At 39.6% G+C, this 20461-nt stretch overlaps 1 long non-coding RNA gene across 1 annotated transcript; it reads left to right on the top strand.

Moving 5' to 3' along the window:
- The first annotated feature begins 17047 nt into the window (after positions 1-17047).
- LOC309718201 lies at positions 17048-18862 on the top strand. Its single transcript, XR_014279912.1, has 3 exons — positions 17048-17183; positions 17553-17638; positions 18228-18862. It is a non-coding gene; the product is annotated as an uncharacterized lncRNA (long non-coding RNA).
- The last annotated feature ends 1599 nt before the right edge of the window (positions 18863-20461 follow it).

The following is a 20461-nucleotide window of genomic DNA, read 5'->3' as shown; positions in this document are numbered from 1 at the left end:
CTGCGGATCTCTGCATGCAGCCCCTTCAGCGTGTTGGCGTGGTCCTGCTGGAGGAAGAGCAGGTTTTTCTGTGCACTCTGCAACTGATTTTCCAGTGTTACATTTGCTGACGCCATGGTGGATTTTGTTCGGACACACAACTGGCCTCGCAACCTCCAGGCGGACATGACAGAAAGGAGACGAGGTAGAGACAAAATGATCACTACCCAGTTCATCACATTAACAAATAAAAACAGAATAAAGGTAAATTAACAAATATCTGTTCAAATTAGGAGAGAGCCATCAATATCAGATCTGATATAATGATTATCAAAGTCAAAGTCAGTGCTTCATGTAGCTTTGTCTGTCAGAAATTTTGTCAATGAATACAATGAAACAAACATAAAAAAGTATTGATAATTCTATAAAATATATTAAATAATAGTTAAATAATAATCTCTTTTTATCCTCAAAATTGAGATCATGTGCATTCCTGTTTCTGATCATCTCTCAGATGTTTGTAAAACTTGATAGTGGTAAATTCAGTTAATTAGACATGATTTGGAAAGGCACACACTTGTCTATCTATGGTCCCATAGTTGACAGCGCATGTCAGAGGGCAAACCAAGCCATGAAGTCCAAGCAGTTGTCTACAGACATCTGAGTGTATCAAGGCACAGATTTGGGGAATGATACAGAAAAGGCCCCAGTCAGCACAGTAGCCTCCATTATCTCTAAGTGGAAGAAGTTTCAAACCACTAGGACTCTTCCTAGAGCTTGGCTGCCCGGCCAATCTGAGTGATCAGGGTAGAAGGACCTTAGTCAGGGAGGTGAACAAGAACCCAGTGGTCATTTTGACATTATTCCAGCATCTGTGGAAAGAGGAAAATCTTCCAGAAGGACATCTAGTTCTGCAGCACTCCACCAATCAGGTCTGTGTGGTCGAGTAGCCAGACTGAAGCTCCTCCTCAGTTAAAGGCACATGACAGCCTGCCAGGAGTTTGCCAGAAGACACCCAAAACACTCTCAGACCATGGTCACCAAATTTGTCTGGTCTGATTAAACAAAGATTAAACTCTTTGGCCTGAGTGCCAATCATATTTGGAGGAAATTTGGAGGCAGCACTATCATCTGGCCAATGCAATCCCTACAGTGAAGCATGGTGGTGGCAGCATCATGCCATGATGTTTTTCAACAGCAGGAACTGAGAGTCTAGTCAGGGTTGAGGGAGAGATGAATGCAGGTTCAGCAAGACAACAACCCTACAAGCTGCTGCAGTGTGGGATTTTCATGAGCTATTTTTTTTATAATAATAATAATAATAATAATAATAATAATAATAATAATAATAATGGATTGCATTTATATAGCGCTTTTCGGGACCCCTCAAAGCGCTTTACAATACCACTATTCATTCACTCTCACATTCATACACTGGTGAAGGCAAGCTACAGTTGTAGCCACAGCTGCCCTGGGGCAGACTGACAGAGGCAAGGCTGCCATATCGTGCCATCGGCCCCTCTGGCCATCACCAGTAGGCGGTAGCTAACATTCTCTCGTCTCCCCAGCAGGCAGGCATGATTTGGGTTTATTTTCTTTCTTTGAAAGGTCTAACCCACTGTGCATTTATCTGTGCAGACTCCACCAAACCCCTTCTATTGTCTGAACTTTGAGTCAGTTCATGACACCCACTTTGACTGATGTTTCTACTCTCACTAGCCACTTTATTAGGTACAGTTGTTCGGCTGCTTGTTAACGCAAATGTCTAATCAGCCAATCACATGTCAGCAACTCTAAATATGCAGACATGGTTAGAATGTGGAAGAAAAATCATTTAAGTGACTTTGATTGTGGTATGGTTGCTGGTGCCAGAAGGCTGAGTGTTTCAGAAACTGCTGAACTACTGGGATTTTCACACTCAATTGTCTCTAGGGTTTGCAGAGAATGGTACAAAAAACAGAAAATATTCAGTAAGTGGCAAGTCTCCAGGGGAAAATGCCTTGTTTCCAGACTGGTCAGACTGCTTTAAACTGCAGTAACACAAATAACCACTCGTTTGCAGAAGAGCATCTCTGAATGCACAATCTGTTGAACCGTGAAGCATCAGCAGCAGAAGATCACACCTGGTGCTACTCCTTTCAGCTAAGAACAGGAAACGGAGAATACAGGCAGCAACTTGTTGAATCTATGGAAGCAGTGCTGAAGCTAAAAATCCAGCCCAGTCCTGGTAAGGTGTACCTAATAAAGTGGTCAACAAGTCTATATTATATTGGCAGAACTGGCAGAATTTCCATCAACCTAACTGCATTTCAATGGTATGATATGTATGTTTATTTACAGTGCTATACCGATAGAAAGTGTGGTTGGTTTGTCTGAAAGAACTAACTGTGGAAACTGTTGTACCAAGTGTGAAATAAATGAAATGAAATTTAATGTATTTTGTTTCATTCGTTAAAATATAATTTTCCAGAGGAATAAATGAACCTTGTCTAATCCCACGTGATATCAGCAAGTTTGACTTAACTTTGCCCAGGGTGTAGTGGGGAAACAGTAGCCTTTTCATTAGTGACCCCAAATATCACTTTAAATTATTTCTGGCTGGGTAAATTCCTCAGTGACACAGCTACTGAGTGAAATGATACAAAACAAAAGCAACAATTTTCATTCCCGACCTGAGAATGAGTCTCGCATGTACAAAAACAAAATATCGTGTGGTATAACTGAAATTATTGTCCAATCTCCAGGAATGTTATTTTTTCGGAAGCGGCCTTTAATATCTCCCTGGCTTTGGCGTGTTTGCGATAGGGATTAAATTTTTCTCATTTCTTTATTTTTAGTGAGTTTGGCACGCTTCCCAGCTTCCCACAGAAAGTAACCAATTTAAAAGAAGCAAAGTTATCCTCGCACCAGCAAAAATAATGTGAAAAATAATTCCCCAACAGAGACCCCTATACCTTCTATGTGATTTGTTTTACTTGCACATTGCCTGAGGCCTCCATACATCATAACTGGTAGTTAAAGAATCTCGTTGAGAGAAACTAACCAAATAAAACATGCAGGATTGACTCGGGACTCCTGCAATTCTAACCGCTGTTTTTCTTTTTGGCCTTTGCCTGCGGGGGATCCACTGACCAAGGCGTCTCTCCCACTTGAGGCGTCCACAGTGGCTTTTCCTTTAACAATCATCAGCTGCAATTTCATTTTTTATTGATCATCTGTTTTGTTTTTTAATGACAAAACCTAGGAAATGCATTCTTTCGAACACAGTAATATTTCCAAGTGATGGTGCACAGACAGTACTGGAAGGTACCCAGGCCCAAAATGGCATACTGATGGAAAAGCAATGAACTTCTTAGCACCAATCACACTTATGCTATTTTTTATACAGCGGACAAAGAAATTATACCATTCCTCATTCTTACACGTGTGTTGTTGGTAATGCCTCTGGATTATTAACAGATTGCGCCGCTTCTCATCAGAGAAATACAAATGAAACGTCAACCTGTCTCAAATGGCACTGTTTTACTGCCCCTGCTCTGACAAGCTGCCAACACCAACACTTCTCAGTTTGTAATAGTTTTACAGTTATTATATTGAGGTTGGCAAGGCAAAACGCAAAGCTCTGAAAACCTAATTTGATTTTCCAGGACCCTTTTTTTTCTTTTTCTTTCTTTTTTTTTTTGCCTGCTTAAAAGAAGACAGTCATGAAAGTGTGATTTATGTAAATGCTTCCAAATGTGCCAACTGCACTTTTATAATGCTACATTTAACGCTTGAGATAACAGCATCTGAACGTAAAATGCAACCACGCTTATAGTCAAAAACTAGTCTGCATACAGATATATGTAGCCTTACAAAAGCAGTGGTGCAGGCCTTTTTATGGGGCAGATCCCTGTGTTTTACTCATCTATTCAGTCATTTAAAGATATTTGCACTGTTTTTTTTTTAATCACTCGGTCATAGTGGACCCAGAGGTTTTCCTGCTCATACAGAATGTACAGTGTGAAAATGCTGGTAGCATCTGGACTTTATATGAGGCCATTTGAAAATAAAGTGGCAGAATATGTGAAATGAGCACTTAAAGTAAAGGTTATTTCAACAGCAATCAGCTTCTCTGACAAGTTTAACCGTCCAATTTGTTCATGACAAATTTACTAGCTGACAAAACACAGGTGAACACAGAGAGGAAATTACAGCCAGCATGTTACATAGGACCCTCATGGAAAGCCCTGCTATAGAATCATTACACAGCCACTGCCAAAATGTCACCGCATTCATTCTAGTAATGAGGCTGGACTTCATAAAACTATGTTTTCTATGCAACCTTTTTTTTTCCTTTTATAGTCCAGAGAGAGCAGCGTACTCAGTGCCATTTAAAGTGATACTTCAATTACCAATGGTTAATAGACCCTTACACCAGACTTTGAAGTGGCTGTAACTCACAGTGCCAACTTCAGCAGGAAAAACGTGGGCCATGCATGGTTTACTCCTCCCACTCACACACACACACTCACACACACACTAGTACGAGACAGTGTGATAAGATACAGATGTGACTAAAATGAACTAATGAGATTGCGAGGGCTCACTGGAAAAATCAGAGGGACGCAGTTATGGAAAATGCCCCCCGGGAGTTTTGATGTTTTTTTAACAGTTAAATTAATACACAATATAGGAGTATTTAAAGTTAAGGAAGTTTATTGTTTATAAAGCCACTTTATGGTCATATTTTGTAATGAATGATGTACTGTATTCCAAAGTTAGAATAAACTTCTTTTTTCTCAGACAGGTCACAGTTATGCAGTGATTCTCTGTGAAAACACAGAATCGGTAGCTTCTGAAGAGTCTGTGGTTTTGTAGATAAAATTTAGGCCCCAGAAACTTTCTGGTTTATAGTCATAGTTTGTTCGTAAAGCATTCATATTCGGGTAGACTTTGGCCGAGTGCAGATTAACAAACAGATGATGACAAAAGCATGAAGGGACTGCATTACCATGAGAAATCATCTAACGATGATGTAGTTCTTTTTTAGCCTTCATTTTATTCAGTGGTTTCAAACATCAGGCCCAGAAGTCAAAACTGATCCAACAAAGACTCCACTTGAGCCCACTGGACAGCTTTATGCTTGTATGAATGGGTGAATTACGCATGTTGTGTGAAGTGTTTTGAGTGCACAGGTAGAGTAGAAAAGTTTTACAAAAACCATTTACCATTACCATCTCTCGACAACCATTCATATCGACCATATAAATGTATGGATCCTATATGTTACACCTTTGTGATCGGAATCTAGAAATGGAAATCATGGCCTGAATATCCATTAGCTACAATGAAAGCTTCAGAATGCTGCACTGTGTTATAAAGTAAAAACAACAACAACAAAAATTAGAGTACTTAAATAAAGCTTTATCAAACATAGAATTTATTTGCTTTGTCACATATGAAGTAGCTATTTAGAAAAAATATAAGCAGTCTATAGGCTAACTTTTGTGGTGAGGTTATGTGCAAACCCTTTGTTTGTGGTGGGTACACACTGCTCAGATTATCGCAGTTTGAGTCAACAACCAAAAGAGAAGCAGAAGCACACATGTGTTTCCTGTATTCAGAGCATGTAAAAAAAAATCCCCCAAGCTCCTATTTCGACCACCTCAGTCATTCACTGTACCACCATAATCACTGCTCTGAGATAGAGCTCAGAGATTCTGTTTTTCCAGAGACATAGGAGACTGGCTGTAGGTTTTTCCTGTTTTCAATAGAAACTTTTTATCCTGGTCTTTAGTCACAATAAGGATGAGAATTGTGCTGACTTCTTCATTTCATGTGCCCACTTCTATTCATCCTCAAACCACTGCTGGGGTACGCCAAAGGAGCTCTTACAACACTGGACGTTTATATGCAAACATCCAAATCTTTACCAGGACTCAACTAAACACATCCCCAACACCTCAAAGAGTGATTTCACATGTTGGAAAGTGCATTTATTTGCTCCCTTGCTAAAATTTCTAGAGGTCCACTAAGGTCAGCTGGGGAAGAAAAGACTGTTCCTTTTCTTGGCACCCAAATTCAGGTGCGTATACGTGGTTTTGAAAACAACTTTCCTCAGACAGCTGACATAAAAGGAATGACTGCAAAACAAAAGCGTAATTAATGTGAAAAGACATATGCAGACCAGAACAAAGCGTTAAATCCATAAAAATGGATAAAATGGATTTCACTGGCCCATTGTCTCACCAATAAATATCCACTCCTTCTTCTAGTGACATATTTTAGCACCTACAAGGTCCGCTACTTTAACTGTTAATTCAACTCAAAATTAAGAGAAAGAAATGACAACTTAAGCCAAGCTCAGGCAACAGTTTTGTAATTTTGTTGACCGACTCTGTCTTTGTCATCCTCCACTTTTCCAACAATTTTCATGAAACGAAAATGTTTGTTTTTGCACACAAACAGCAGTGATCCCACAGAATACTGGGTGAATAATCCTCTTTTTAAACCTACATGTGCCATACATATCAGGAGCTTTAATTATATCAGTAAAATCACTCTCATGCTCCCTGAGTCTTGGTTTGAGTTTCTGTTTCTTTATTCTCTTCTGGTTCTTTGTGAAGGGAATTATGTTCAACTTTTGTTTGTATTTTTGTTCCATTTTTCTTTAAACTTAGTGTCATATTTTTCCTGGTGTTATCTATCATTACCTTTCCAATGCCCTGTTTGTATTTTCTCAGTTCCCTGGACACTTTATAAGTCAGCTTCAGAATAGACAATGGTGAAAACTTAGCAGCACCAACATAATGGCTAATTTGCAACCTTTGTTATACATTACAAAAATACAATCTAGGAAATGTCCATTCATCTTCTTCCACTTATCCAGTTTAGGGTCTTGGGAGGGGTGGAGGGCTACACCCCGGACAGGTCACCAGTCTGTCACAGGGTTAACACAGCGACACAACCATTCGCATGTTTGGAGCCCGTTGGAGGAAACTCACAAAGATAGAGGTAGAACATACATACTCCACACAGGAAGGCCCCAGACTGGATTATAAAACCCAGGACCTTCTTCCTGTGAGACACCAGTATCAACCACAACAGTGCCGCCAATAAGAAAACTTTTTCTAAAAATATCTAAGGCAATAATTAGGACATCCAGCTGCTGAATTTGTTTTCCTTTTAGATCAACACTAAACGATTTTAAACGTTTTCAAAATTTTATGTTACTCTGGTAATCTAAGGATCTTGGAAAGAAAAGCATCTGGACTCCACCTGGTTTGAAAGAGGAGTGAAAGAAGCCATTTATGTCCACTGTGAGCGACCATCTTTGAACAGAGGCGGTGGTTTACGACACCAACTGTCTGCCATCTATAATCCAGTTTTGAGATCCCTTCCCAGACGCCTAAACACCTACTCACATGCTGGGCCATCTGACCTCAGGAAATCACATGATAGGGTGGGGCCAGGTTTCACAATTAGCTCACTCGAAACCCTGGCTGATTTTGACCCACACCCATTTTCACACCTTGGCTCATGTGATTAGGTAGAGGATCATCAGGGGGTCCTTTGTCCCTCTTTGGGGGGAAACTCCCACTGGGTTTAGATCTGGGACTCTCCACCATTTGACCCTTAAAACTGAAGAAGCTTCTCGGATGAGAGGTGAAACGTCTTCAAGCAACTTAAGGAAGTCCAAGCTCCTTACGATGACCTGGATGACTGAGAACCTTCACAGACATGTTACTCTGGTAACCACTGCATAAAATAGCCTAGCGCTCAACTTTAACCAAATAAGGAACAGGTGCCTTGCTTGCTGCAGTGCACAGCTCATGCAATTGCTAGATGCTGTGGACTCGTTGCATAAAGGCTTGAAATGCAAAAAGACAGTTAGTCTAGCTCTACTCAAACATAACAAAATCCACCTAACCACACCTCTAATGTTAACTATTTACAAATATTGCTTGTCTAATCCAGTGAAGACCTCCATAAAAAAAAGGTTCGTTAGTTTAACAGGTTAGTCTGACTACCTCTCCTTGAGGTTTGTACTAAGCGAGGCAAAGCAGCTGCTAGTTGTAACATTATTAACCTGACATTCATGTGTGATAGTGAGCAAATGAGCACATTTGCCAAATTGTCAAACATTCCTTTAATCTCCACGGACCCGGATGTTGGCCAGAACCTGGCTGCTTGACGTGCTTACATCCTATAACCTCAAAATCTGCAGTAAAATAAGAAGAGCGTGATCAATTATATTCTGGGGAAGTAAAATGACTAAAATGGCAGTGATGTCTGTAAACCTTGCCCCAGCTTATGGTTTCTGCATGTGTTTCTTTACATTACAAAGCCTAGATATGTCAACTCCTCTTTCCAGAGTGTGGCGCTAAGCATGAGACACATGCTGAAAGATCAAATGCTGTAAATAAACACTGTCTGCTGTTTATACATCTCACATATGGATTTTAGTGCCTGTGTGATCTCAAAAGGCCTTGGGCTCTCTCCAGTCAAGCTGGGCTACTCATCCTTTAGTGCAGGACTCCAAATAAAACAGAGCTGCTTAGCCAAGCAAAACCCACTACAGAGCTATTTTCCACCATCTGTGTGGCCAGGCAAAATACGAGGAAACCATTTACCCAGGCCTTCTCAGATCAAGGAACGCTAGATCAGTCGGATTGACAAAAAGGCCCAATCAACGCACTGTCAAGGCCCTTCCTAAAGTTGTCCACTTCCTCTGTGGGGGTAAATGAAAAGCTTCGCCTATCCCTGTGCCTCTCCCAACAGGACAGCTGCTTCACCACGTCTGAGTAACCCTTCTGAACTAAGAATATTTGCTTTTGAACCAACGTCTTTTATTTCTTCCCACCATTTGAGTCAGACACATTTCACCAATATTGACGACATCCTGAGTTCCCACGTTGGGTCAAGATGTTCCAGTCCACTTGCCAGATATTTCCCTTCATACTGGTCCTGCATTCACCTGCTGCCAACATCCCCACGAGTCTCCCAGAGTCCCTTTCTGCAGGCCTGTTTTTACATCCTTGCAACAAGGACATCTCTCCTCAGTGAGGCTGCAGTGGGTGTATTCTCAGGGACTCACAGAGGGACTAAACTTGACTATCCTCTTTCAAAGAGGGCTGAAGGAGACCACAGAACACCCTAGCCCAGCTGCTTGGATGGAAACTCAACAACAGCTGGCCTCTGTGAGACTAGTAAGCACAGGAAAGCCATGGATTACAGCCTCCACTGCCACCACCGTCTTTACGAACGTCGCTGTCATCCGTGGCTATCAGTCCACTTGAACTCAACAATGGAAAATTTCAAGGTCTAAGTCAATATAAACTGGGGGAAAAAATGTAATTTTGCATTGCATGTAAGTAAACTATCTACTGAACAGAGCTGCCCTGTATAATTCTGATTGTGCCTCCACTATTCTACAGAATTGCTTTTAATAAGCCCCTCCAATCCAAGACTTTGCAGATGATTCCTCCAGTGCATAGTCTGCTGTTTAGTGGCAAAAGTGATTGAGTTTCATTTCAGGAAATTCTTTCCATTCTGTATTTTCATTCAGGCAGGGGCACAGCTCTGCCTTCAAACTCTGTGACTGCCCTGCTCCAGTGCCCCAGAGAGTGCAATGAAAAGAGTCTTTATGTGCCACTCACTCAGACTCATTACCATAAGTGACAACATGTCAGCAACGCTCAGGCAAACAAATGAATAGAGCATCTCTTTGGCTTCACAAATAAACGCCTTTAACGCCGTTTGAAAGCATTTAAATGAGTCTTTAAAAAATTGGCTGTGATTTTAAATCTGATGACGCAAGCAGCTGCTATACACGGACAATAATTTTAGAATTCCATTCGATTTTTCCTGGAGCAATATTCCTGATAAACACACCTTAACATAAATCAATCCGTTAACTGTTATGTTTTGTTTTTCTTGGAGGAAGAGCACTCTTAATGAATCAAATGCTTGGCAGCGTCTCCTGGCTTCGATAACAGCACCATCAGATGGCTCAGTGTTCTGACTTGCATCTCTAAATACCAAAACATGAATATGCCAGGGTGACATTGCTGCAGATCTGTATTGGAAAGAAAAACTTCAGTAAGGTTGACTTAGCACATGGTGCAAGCACAACAGGATCTGTTATGTGGTGTGAAGCAACTGTGGACTAAACCGTACAAATCACTCCACAGAGGTGTGGAACTGTGACCATCTGTGACCAGAGGTCTACTGGTGTGGTGTGTGCTGAAGGAAATTACACTGACATGGGTGACACGCATGAAATAAACTGCACAATCGTGATGCAGGGAGAAATTGGAAGTGGGGGTTTGTGTAAACAAAACTGGAGGTTGCGCTGTCAACTCAGTGCCGGCTGAGCAGCTGGTAGGCCATCAAGGTGAAGTGAACAAGGCAGGAGCAACAACATGCTGCCAACCCAGCTCCTGCCCCAGGAGAGGCAATTACCAACAGAGCAAGGTTAGACCAAAAGTTTGGAGAACAAATTTTAAACATTTACTGTTTTTAATAATATATTTATTAACAATAAATTATTGTCAATATGAGTCTTAAGAGTATGGTGAAACTCTAAAGAGTTAACTTGAGTTTCTGTTGTTGGTCCAAATTCTGTAGGAAGAGAGTACAAATAGGTTTTTCCTGCCCACTGTCACCAAAGCACTTAATCACAGGGGGTCAAATGATTGGTGGGGTTTTCTCTGTTTTCTCTGTATTATTGTAGGGCCCTTACCTTACAATATAAAGAGCCTTGAGGCAGCTGTTGCTGTGATTTGGTGCTATATAAATAAAAGTGATCTGGTGTCAAGATCCTGTGGCTGCAAAACAAGCCCAAATCAATCCCTCTCCACCACCATGCTTGACAGCGGGTTTGAGATGTTTGTGCTGATATGCCGTGTTTGATTTTCTCTAAACATCTCCACTTTGCTCTCATCTGTCCGAACACAGTTCCAGAAGTCTTGATGTTTGTTCAGATGCAATTTTTTAAATCTAAGCTGTGCTGCCATGTTCCTTTCGGAGAGAAGAGACTTTCTCTGGGCAACGCTTCTGAACAAGCCACACTTGTTCAGTCTTTTTCTAGTTGTAATTGTCCTGAACGTTAACATGCTACCTGGGGCCTGTAGAGTCTGCTATGTGGCTGTTGGGTTCTTTGCTGTGTCTCTGAGCATAGCATGGTCTGACCTCAGGGTAAATTTGTTGTCTTTTTGTTTGTAGACTCTTCCAAGTTTATTCAAATTTGATTAATTTAAAATACTTTAAAGACTGAATAAAGAGAGTCGAGTGTGAGAGCGTTTTTCAGCTCAGAGATTAACTGACCGGCACAAAAGTATCATTTCACTTAAATTACTTTCTTTTTTGTTTCTGTGTCTATTAAAATTTGTGAACTTGAAAGGTGCTTCTGACTGATCCAGACTAAGCTATACTAGGACAAACTAAACAACAGCTGGTTACTTTAAGTCTTAAAAAGAAACCCGACGCATGTATTTCTCCAAATGCTGAACTTTTCATGCAAACATCTTAGCACTAAATATTTGCATGCAACATTTTTCAACTCAGAAATATTAGTTTCATCTGTCAAATGTCTGCAAGCTGCAGGTAAGACAAATGCATTGAGAAAACGGGAAGAATCGGATGATACTGAGAACCAAAGCGAGGCGGAGTGTTTGTGCACATTCCTGAAAGCCACAACTCCTGTTGGCAGGTTGTCCTCCTGTGCCGGTTAGCCCTCCCTGACCCACATGTTTATGTCTAGGGTTTCTCTCCTTCTCCCATAGTTTCCAAATATTTTCTGATGCCACTGAGGAATGCTCTGATGTTATTGAAGCTCAAACTCAATGAGCAGGATCCTTGTTTTTATTTCAGAGGACTCTTTATAAAGAGGCCGCACTTATCTTTTCTAAATCTAAGGACCAAAAGCTCGTGTGAAGAGGTTCTTTTTTTCTTTTAAACTGATGAAACACACACACCAGTGCAAGACTGTACAGTAGCACAGATGTCAATATGTGACATGGTTTATTTCTATAGCTCTCTGAGAAATATTTGCTTTTGGATTAACCTGAATGTCTTCTTTGTTGAGTTGAAGAATGCTTGCTAAAAATAAAACTGTGGTGTAATGGAGGTTTCTGAGGCCCAGTTGGTTCTCCAGCCAGTGGGCTCACAGTGGGTCTGCAAGACCTCTCTAATTCAGCCCACATATATTTCTGCATTTTTCATACATAAATAAACAGAAATCACGCAGTCTGGCAGCGGTGTGACAGGGGAGGTGTAAACTACACAACCACAATATAGGGGCTAGCCTCACAGAACTTTACCATGCCACTCAAGTTAGACTTGGTGGTAGCTGTATTTGCAGCCTGTAGAGGGTAATTACAGGTAAAGGAATATTTTCACATTGTGGAAAGAAAACACATACACTCTGCCACTGAAATTTAGCAGATCTATACCACTCTTTTATCTGTGCATTAAGCCATAAACTGAAGCCACAGATGCATTTAGCTTGGCACAAAGCAGAGGCTGGAGTCATTCACACATGTGCAACTCACAAGTCATAACCTGACAGTTAGAGAGTCTAGCTGAGCTGCTGGAGCGCTTTCTCCTCCAATTTCCATACAACACAACTGAAATCTCAGTTATCCTTCCAGGTGTATGTATTTGATCTCAGATGATTTGTTCTGATCAAAATATCTTATTTTCATGCATTTCTGCAGTCCCGCCTTTTCAGGCAAGTAGTCATGTATTTGATAGGGCACAATCCTAATAACTCAAGAAATGGAGGAAAAGCTTCAAACATAATGCAATGTGATGTTCCCGTGTCGAAAAGGTAATAAATCAGGGTGCACTTTATTGCATTAAATTTTGCTTTGATATGAGCATGTACTGTTTTTGGTTTCTCAGTCTCAGTTATATATAGCCAGTGATAATAAGCACATTTTTAATAAATCAGTTAAACTTCATTAAAAGCAAATGTTCTTCAAGATTATTTGAAAAGTTTTGGAGGCTGTTCACATCTTTTGATATATACATGAACGTGCACATTATTGTGGCATCTAATGACGTGAATGATAAGTGATGGCTTACAGGTGCAGTACATAAATAGCCACAGCTATGCTTGCAGCAGTGGGAACAAGTTTTAATATGCAAACAGGGCAAATCAGGTAATTCTGTTCATGGCAAGTTGCCTCTGCTTAAGTCTGTTTGCTGTGTTTTTAAACAGGACAACATGCTGGTGACATCTGCCCGCTACTCTATCACATTATGTGTGTGCACACAACATACATAGCCGTACCACCCAATCCACTTTCTTCCACTTTTCCTTTTCAGAGTCGCCAGAGACTTTCACAGCTTTCGCAGGTTACACCCTGGACAGATTGCCAGTCTACTGCAGGGCTAACACAGAGAGACAGACAATCATTCTCACTCATAGCCAACTTAGAATCACCAATAACCATAACCCCGGGATCACCTGAGAGATCCCACGCAAGCAAAAAACATGTGCGCTGTACATGGTTGGTGGATTCAAACCTTGGTACTTCTTAATGTGAGGCAACAGCGCTAACCACTGCACCACCGTGCAGCCCATGCTGCTCCATAATGGGAATGTTAAGTCTTTTAAAAAAGACTTCGTTGAATCCACAGATTTGGGAATGTTCCCATTCCCCATTCAGTGGAATAGGTACATTACAACATTTGATCACGTCTGACTCATCCATTTGATTGAAGTTTACAGTCACTGAAAGTCATGATTTAACTAAATAAAAAGAATTATGAGCTTTTCATTCCAGATGTTTTTCTTTATGAGTAACAGCTGTAATATCTGAGAAATTCAGATGATCTATTCTCCATAATACATTCAATAATCTACTTAAAGTTTCAGTTTTCTCTCTGGATGTGTTACTGGATGTTATTTAAAAGACCCAGCAGATTTGCCTGCTTCAAACAAGCTTCTCCCTTTCCCACAGTAACTCTGTCTCCCCTAAACCAGCAGAGACGGAGAGGACACATCTGCTGCAGCTGTGCAGATACAAAGCTGCCTATTACGGCAGGTAAACTCGCTCATTACAGCACCGAAATTGAAGGGCTGTGGCTGCCAACTACAATATTTCAACACTGCACAGCAGAGGTGGGACCAAGTCATTGTTTTGCAAGTCTCAAGTAAGTCTCAAGTCTTTATCCTCAAGTCTCAAGTCAAGTCTCAAGTAATGTCAGGCAAGTCAGAGTCGAGTCTCAAGTCACTGGTGTAAAAGTCCGAGTCAAGTCACAAGTCTGAAATTTTGAATTTCAAGTCCTTTCGAGTCTTTAAAAAAAAAAAAAAGAAAAAAGTATGTTGCAGTTATGCTAAATGTAAATATTAGACCATGTAATTTTTAAATCTGTGTTTTTCTCAACACATGACAAAATAGTGAACTTAGAAAATATACACAAATTGTGAAATTGCACCTCTTTAAAATGCAGCTCAATTAAACCTAGCTCCAAGAATAATTTTCACCGACAGTTCTGAGATAAGCTGCATGTTATTCTTGGATGCGGTTGTAGGACCGGCTTTAAAATCGCATGACAAAAATATCATACACATTAAAAAAAACTGTATCACCAACGTAGCCTGGACAACATTTGCTAGTTAGATGAAGTCAGCTATCTCATCGTAGCATATTTATATGCATATTTATAATCATACGCTTCTTGGAGTGAGTGCATACACTCATGAAGTTTAGTAACTTCCGGTCACTGCAACAAGTCCAGGTACAGTTTACCGACGGATGGGTACAGGACCTTGAAATGCACCGTGTAGAACGAAAGACCATCGTACGTATCATAAGTTTACCAGTCTCACAAATCGTCGTCATAAATACACATTCGTTAACCGTTTATTAATAGGACCTTTGAGCTCAACGGTAATTAATTAGTAGTGGAAATAATTTCTGGTACGCGTTACAGAAATGTAGCAGTGACAATAATATTGTATGCTGTAATCGTACTGGGCAATTAGTGATACAAAACAACTGTTTTATTCTGTGAATAAAAGTATATGTTTTTGTCAATGCACCATAATAACAGAAGCGAAACACAATATTGTGTCAGGACAATTCACTATTTATGCACAATAAATAAAGGAGCATAGTGCGACAATTTCTGTTCAGCGCCAGACTTGCTTGTAACCTATATCACCAATTATGCTATGAAAATGACGCATTAACTACAACAGCAGACTGACCTTTGTGTAAATGCTTGGAGCAGACTAACCTGTGAGCTGGAGTGTTCTGGGACGTTATATTTGATCTTTGAATGGCTGCAATCCAGTCGCGTCTTTGTTACTTCGGAAACATGGCTCGAACAATTTCTCTTCAATGGTAATCCGATAACAACCGATCTCTTTACCCGTCGGCTTCCCGTGGCTGTCATGCGACCGGCTATTGCAGTTAATAATACAACAGCTTCTTGACATTTTTGTGTTTCTTTTTATCGCTGTGTGACTGGTTTCAATTGAAAGCCTGCGTGCGCTAGTACCGCTTGCCACGAGTTCCCAGAATCCTTTGCGGTTCTACCCGTGAATGACGTCACATTTTCAATCTCTATATAATATGCATGTTAAATTTTATATTTGGGGTAAAATATCAAGTCTTTTCAAGTAAACCGGTTCAAGTCCAATTCAAGTCCCAAGTCATTGGTGTAAAAGTCCAAGTCAAGTCACAAGTCTTAGAACATTTTTTCAAGTCAAGTCTAAAGTCATAAAATTAATGACTCGAGTCTGACTCGAGTCCAAGTCATGTGACTCGAGTCCACACCTCTGCTGCACAGTAGTTTCATCACTTGTGATAAACAACATAAAAATGTTCCAAAGGGATAATATATTGAGATATATAAACTGTGCATTTGAGGTTGATTGTATGATTTGTGTTCGCAGCTGGCAGAGTATATTTAGACCTACACTGAAAAAAAGGGACTGGCCATCTCTTGGATTTATGTAAGCATCTTGCATGTATTTAACACAATTGCCTCATGTTTTAAAGTTAAATGTAACTATATAGTGTAAAAACTACATGATATGCAGAAAGGGTGTATTAAATTGTTCATATCATGTTCAGGTGAAGTAAGTCAATAAGATAGCAACGTTAAATCTCGTGAAACCACGCGTGATTTCATCTCGCGGGCTTTGGATCGTGGTTTAAAAAAGGCATCCATCTCAGTCAAGTCGAGCAGCCAACTCTACGTTTTTGGTATGTCTTGATTTTTTGAATTAATATTTACCATATTTCAGCCAAATGTAGTTAAACGTCTAGAGTGTCGCCATGTAACATGCTAAAAAAGAGCCGTTAGCTTATTTGCTGTTTTATCTGTTGTCAAAGAATTGGCGCTTTTTCATTTGAATTTGTCTTTGGCACAAGAGCCGTAATATCACATTAAACCTAATTATGAGGCACTCATAACATAATTTGGTTTTCTGTGTGAATAGATTTGCCAACTGACTCTTCAGTTACATTGTGTATTTACTGCACCATGGTGTTAGTGAGATTTTGGACATTGAACAGCTTTAGCTAATATCATCAGCGGCATTATGCTAGCTTACATCCCTACCCCTCCTGCCCTCACCTGCTGTCCTTTTGTTTTTGTTTTTGTTTTTTTTTGCTGCACATTGAGAGACGACCTCTATTCTGCATTTCACCAGGAGTCAGCTGATGGATTGTGGGTTCAAGGTGTTATGGTAAGAAAGTATATTCTATTTTCGTTTCTGTAACTTAATTATAATGGGTTTTTTATAATTATTAGGTGCATGCATACTCACCCTATTAATACAACTGAGAAATCCAAAATCTGCCATAGGTTTAACTTATACCTGTATGTATTGCCAGAAAGGTGATTACTGGACTCGCATTAATGCACACTTGAACTGAAATGAGGTTGTAACTTGTGGGTTGTTGGGTTGCAAATCAGAAACAAACATCTTTGGATTTTTTTTAATCCCATAAGATCTGGAAACACAGTTTTTATTCAACAAAACATTACTGATTAACCAAGCACAGTGCCTGCTGTTATTTCAAAATAATTTTATGTCATTTCAGATAAAATGCAACATTCCAGTGCATCCCAACCATGCCTTTACAGTCAAGGTTTCTGACGGAGCTGAGTTTCTCTCTGACAGTCTGCTGAAAGTGTTTGCAAAGTGATCGGGGGAACAGGGCACAAAGCTAAAGGATGTAGCTGCCATTATGACAGTAAGAACTTTAAAATTCTTTAACTACAAAGTGTATATGTATTGCATTAGGTCAGTAAAATTTTTATGCTACATCCATTGAAACAGTCAACTATTACCTGTGAGTAATGATTCCACTAAAAGGATGCCATAATTTTCGTCATGCATTTACTGGCCCACTGAGAAAAAATTATCTTTTTTTAAAAATAAATGTTCTGGAAACTATATATCCATAAAGTTGATGTCAAACAGGAACTTTTGATATTGCTTTGTAGATGCTGGTGTTGCATGTTGACTGGTTTAAAAAGTCAAGAGTTTTTGTCTGGGATCATTTTCTTCTGTGCTACTGAAAAGTTCACAAATCTCTGTTTTCTTTGTTATAATACTTTAGGATGACATTAATGCTCGGAGTCCCTCATCAAAGTGCTCCGCATCTGTGTGAAAGACAATTGCAACATCTTGGTGCAGGAGTTCATGGTGAGTGTTTTATGAGTAGATTGTGGATTTGCAACCTTTAAAAATGCATTTAGTTATCCACTTGATCCTCATTGGACTGGTTAGGACCAGTAGTCCTCTTTAATAATTTGAAGTTCACATGAGGCCTGGTAGTGAACTCGGCCGCCGGCCCTTGAGGCCCCACCCCCACCCCTGTATTAGGGGTCACATCAGTGTGAAAAAACTTTAAATTTGTCATTCTAATGAACAAAGGAAAATCCCACCAGTATTTACATTAGCTTTTGTTTGAAAAAAAAAAAAAAAAAAAAAAAGACCAACTGACCAACAGCTAACCAAATTGTGGGGCTGAAAGTCTAAATTCTAACATCTTCTGAGTGACATAGCCTGGATTTCTGACAAACTAATGTAAAGCATTTGAAATTATTATGTTTTTCACCCTCTCTTAGAAACTCTGTTAGACCATGAATGGCAGCATGGCAGGCCACTCTTTGGCTATAGCTATTTACTATGTTGCTTGCATTGGTTTAAATTACTCTAACATTAGAACTGGTAGATTCAAAAGAGATGAGTTTAAAAAGGAATCTTAAAGAAATGTTTTGTGTTTAACCAGGACTTGCCTGAGGCCACTGCACAGATTGAGAAAACCACAATGAACATCTGTCTCCAGAGATGCGCCAGGCAATGACTTTTCTGATGTTGTTCTTCAAGATCTGGATAACGTGACCTTTGCAGTAGCCATGCTGTTTGGACCTTTTTTATTCCTTCAACATGAGTTACCCATCACAACTCTGCTACACTTTTGAGGTGATTCAATGGGTGGTAATGGAGTTGGATGCAACTCAGCTCTCAAGAAAAGCTCACAACTAAGACAAAACTGCTCCTGCAACGAAGCTCACTGTTATGCATGTGAGGTGACCAGCTCTAGGTGAGAGGACATTTAAATCTCACACTTGTTCTGCTGCATTTTTGAAGCTCAATTCCAGGAACGGATCGCAGGGTTCATTTTTATATACTCTGCAACTGCCATGAGGACGAGCCGTTTTTTGTTGTTGTTTGTTTTTCCTTTTGCTCTGTACAAGTTCTCTGTCTGTTTGGCAGCATTTTTAAATTTCTCTTTGTATTTTTTCTTTCTTTTACTAGTGAAGAGATGTAGCGTGAACAGTTATACAGTCTAAATATCCCATATGGGTCGTGTGAAATGGTATTTTCAGTTTCATTCAGTTGAAGTAAAGAACGTTGAATATTTCTAAGTGTGCTGTTTTGAACCAAGATGTCACAGTATGATCAGTGCTGTAATTTTTGACAGTCACTGTATCAATGTTATTTTTGCGTCTCTTGAATAAAGTTTTTGACCTGCAAGTGCTAATTTCTTTAGTTATTGGGGTAAAATGGGTAGTGTTAATAGGAAGGTGTTTGCCAATTCAGTAACCTAATTTAATGTTAATGGAAACTAACATTACCTCAAATTGTTTAGTTATAATTGTTGTTTAACTGAATCGTGATGTCAGAGGCCTTAAATAGAATGTTTTGTATTGTTCTTTCCCAACATTTTTCAAAAGAAACAGTCTAATTTCTTTGCTGCGATTGATTCCAGAGAACACGGAAGAACTGACATTATTTAACTGTTGATTTATATAGATTCAGTAGTGGAGTAATGTCAGTTTAATTCTTTACCTACTGCAGTGAAATTAGACATGTTGTTTTGAAAGGTTACTGGTGGATGCCAGCAACCATCTTGGAAGAGAACAATACAATCTGTTATAAGGCCTCCATTTGAAAATTGTGTATTTGATACTAGAATATAATAGCAAAATGTAATTTGAAGATAACATGTAGTATTTAAGTGACCAAGTAGTATTGGGTAAAAGTTATTGAATCGTGTTGGGATAACGTGAGAAAATTGTGAAGGATTAAAATATTCCAAGAGCTCAAATTACTTCATCAAAACATGTTTAAGTCACATTTTATCAACACAAATTGCACAGGTTTATTGAACATGAATAAATTGTGTTAATTTAACTCAATGGTTTAAGTTGCTGCCAAAGCAAAACATCTGTGTGCAACAAATGTCCACCATTGAATTAAGTAAATCCAACAACATATTTTTTTCAGTGTATATGCTTGGCAAATTGTACCAAAGGGTGTCTGCTCTGGAGTGTTTCAGGTGCACTTGGATATTTACCTTTCACCCTTAAGTCATGGAGGAGAAAGCTTCCACCCAGAACAAGCTTCTTTAATCAGGAGCTGTTTGGTCAGGTGAACTAGCCCCGACTGAGATGTTTTCTGTGTAATCAGTGAACTACTAATAAAGAGCTGTAAGCCTTTGAAGGCTAGTACAAAACAGACGGTGCAAAGAAAATCATACCTATAATGTTTTGTATGTGCAGGAAAATTTGATCTCTCCAGCATTAGCAAGAAATATAAGTTACATTTGATTTATTTACAGCATTTATAGTTGCATCTCATTTATCCTTTGTTGATGCAACATAATGACCTGTATTTTTAAATTAAAGCTCCCTAATTAACCAGCAGTTTTAAGACTTTTAATTAACCTCTTTACGGGAGCTTTTCTTTACGACTTTCTCTTAGTGAGAAGAGATGTTGAGACCGGCTCACAGGTCCAAGCACTTAAAAAAATCCCACAGAATTAAAGAAATGTTTTATGAGAACAAGCAGATTCATAACAGGCAAGCAGTCAGGGAGTTTTTCCACTCGGGGCATGAGCAACGCAGGAAACTGCAATGAGCAACAAAACAGCTGTTAAAGTTTATGGGCTTGGAGCAATTTATTCATACTGTGCATTAAAAGAGCAAAACTTTGAAGAGGGTGTTTACTTGCGGTCAT

Source organism: Aulonocara stuartgranti, assembly GCF_965226115.1.
Source record: "Aulonocara stuartgranti genome assembly, chromosome: 12".
Lineage (NCBI taxonomy): Eukaryota > Metazoa > Chordata > Actinopteri > Cichliformes > Cichlidae > Aulonocara > Aulonocara stuartgranti.
The sequence above is the reverse complement of the archived record's forward strand: the minus strand, read 5'-3'. Positions and strand labels throughout refer to the sequence as shown.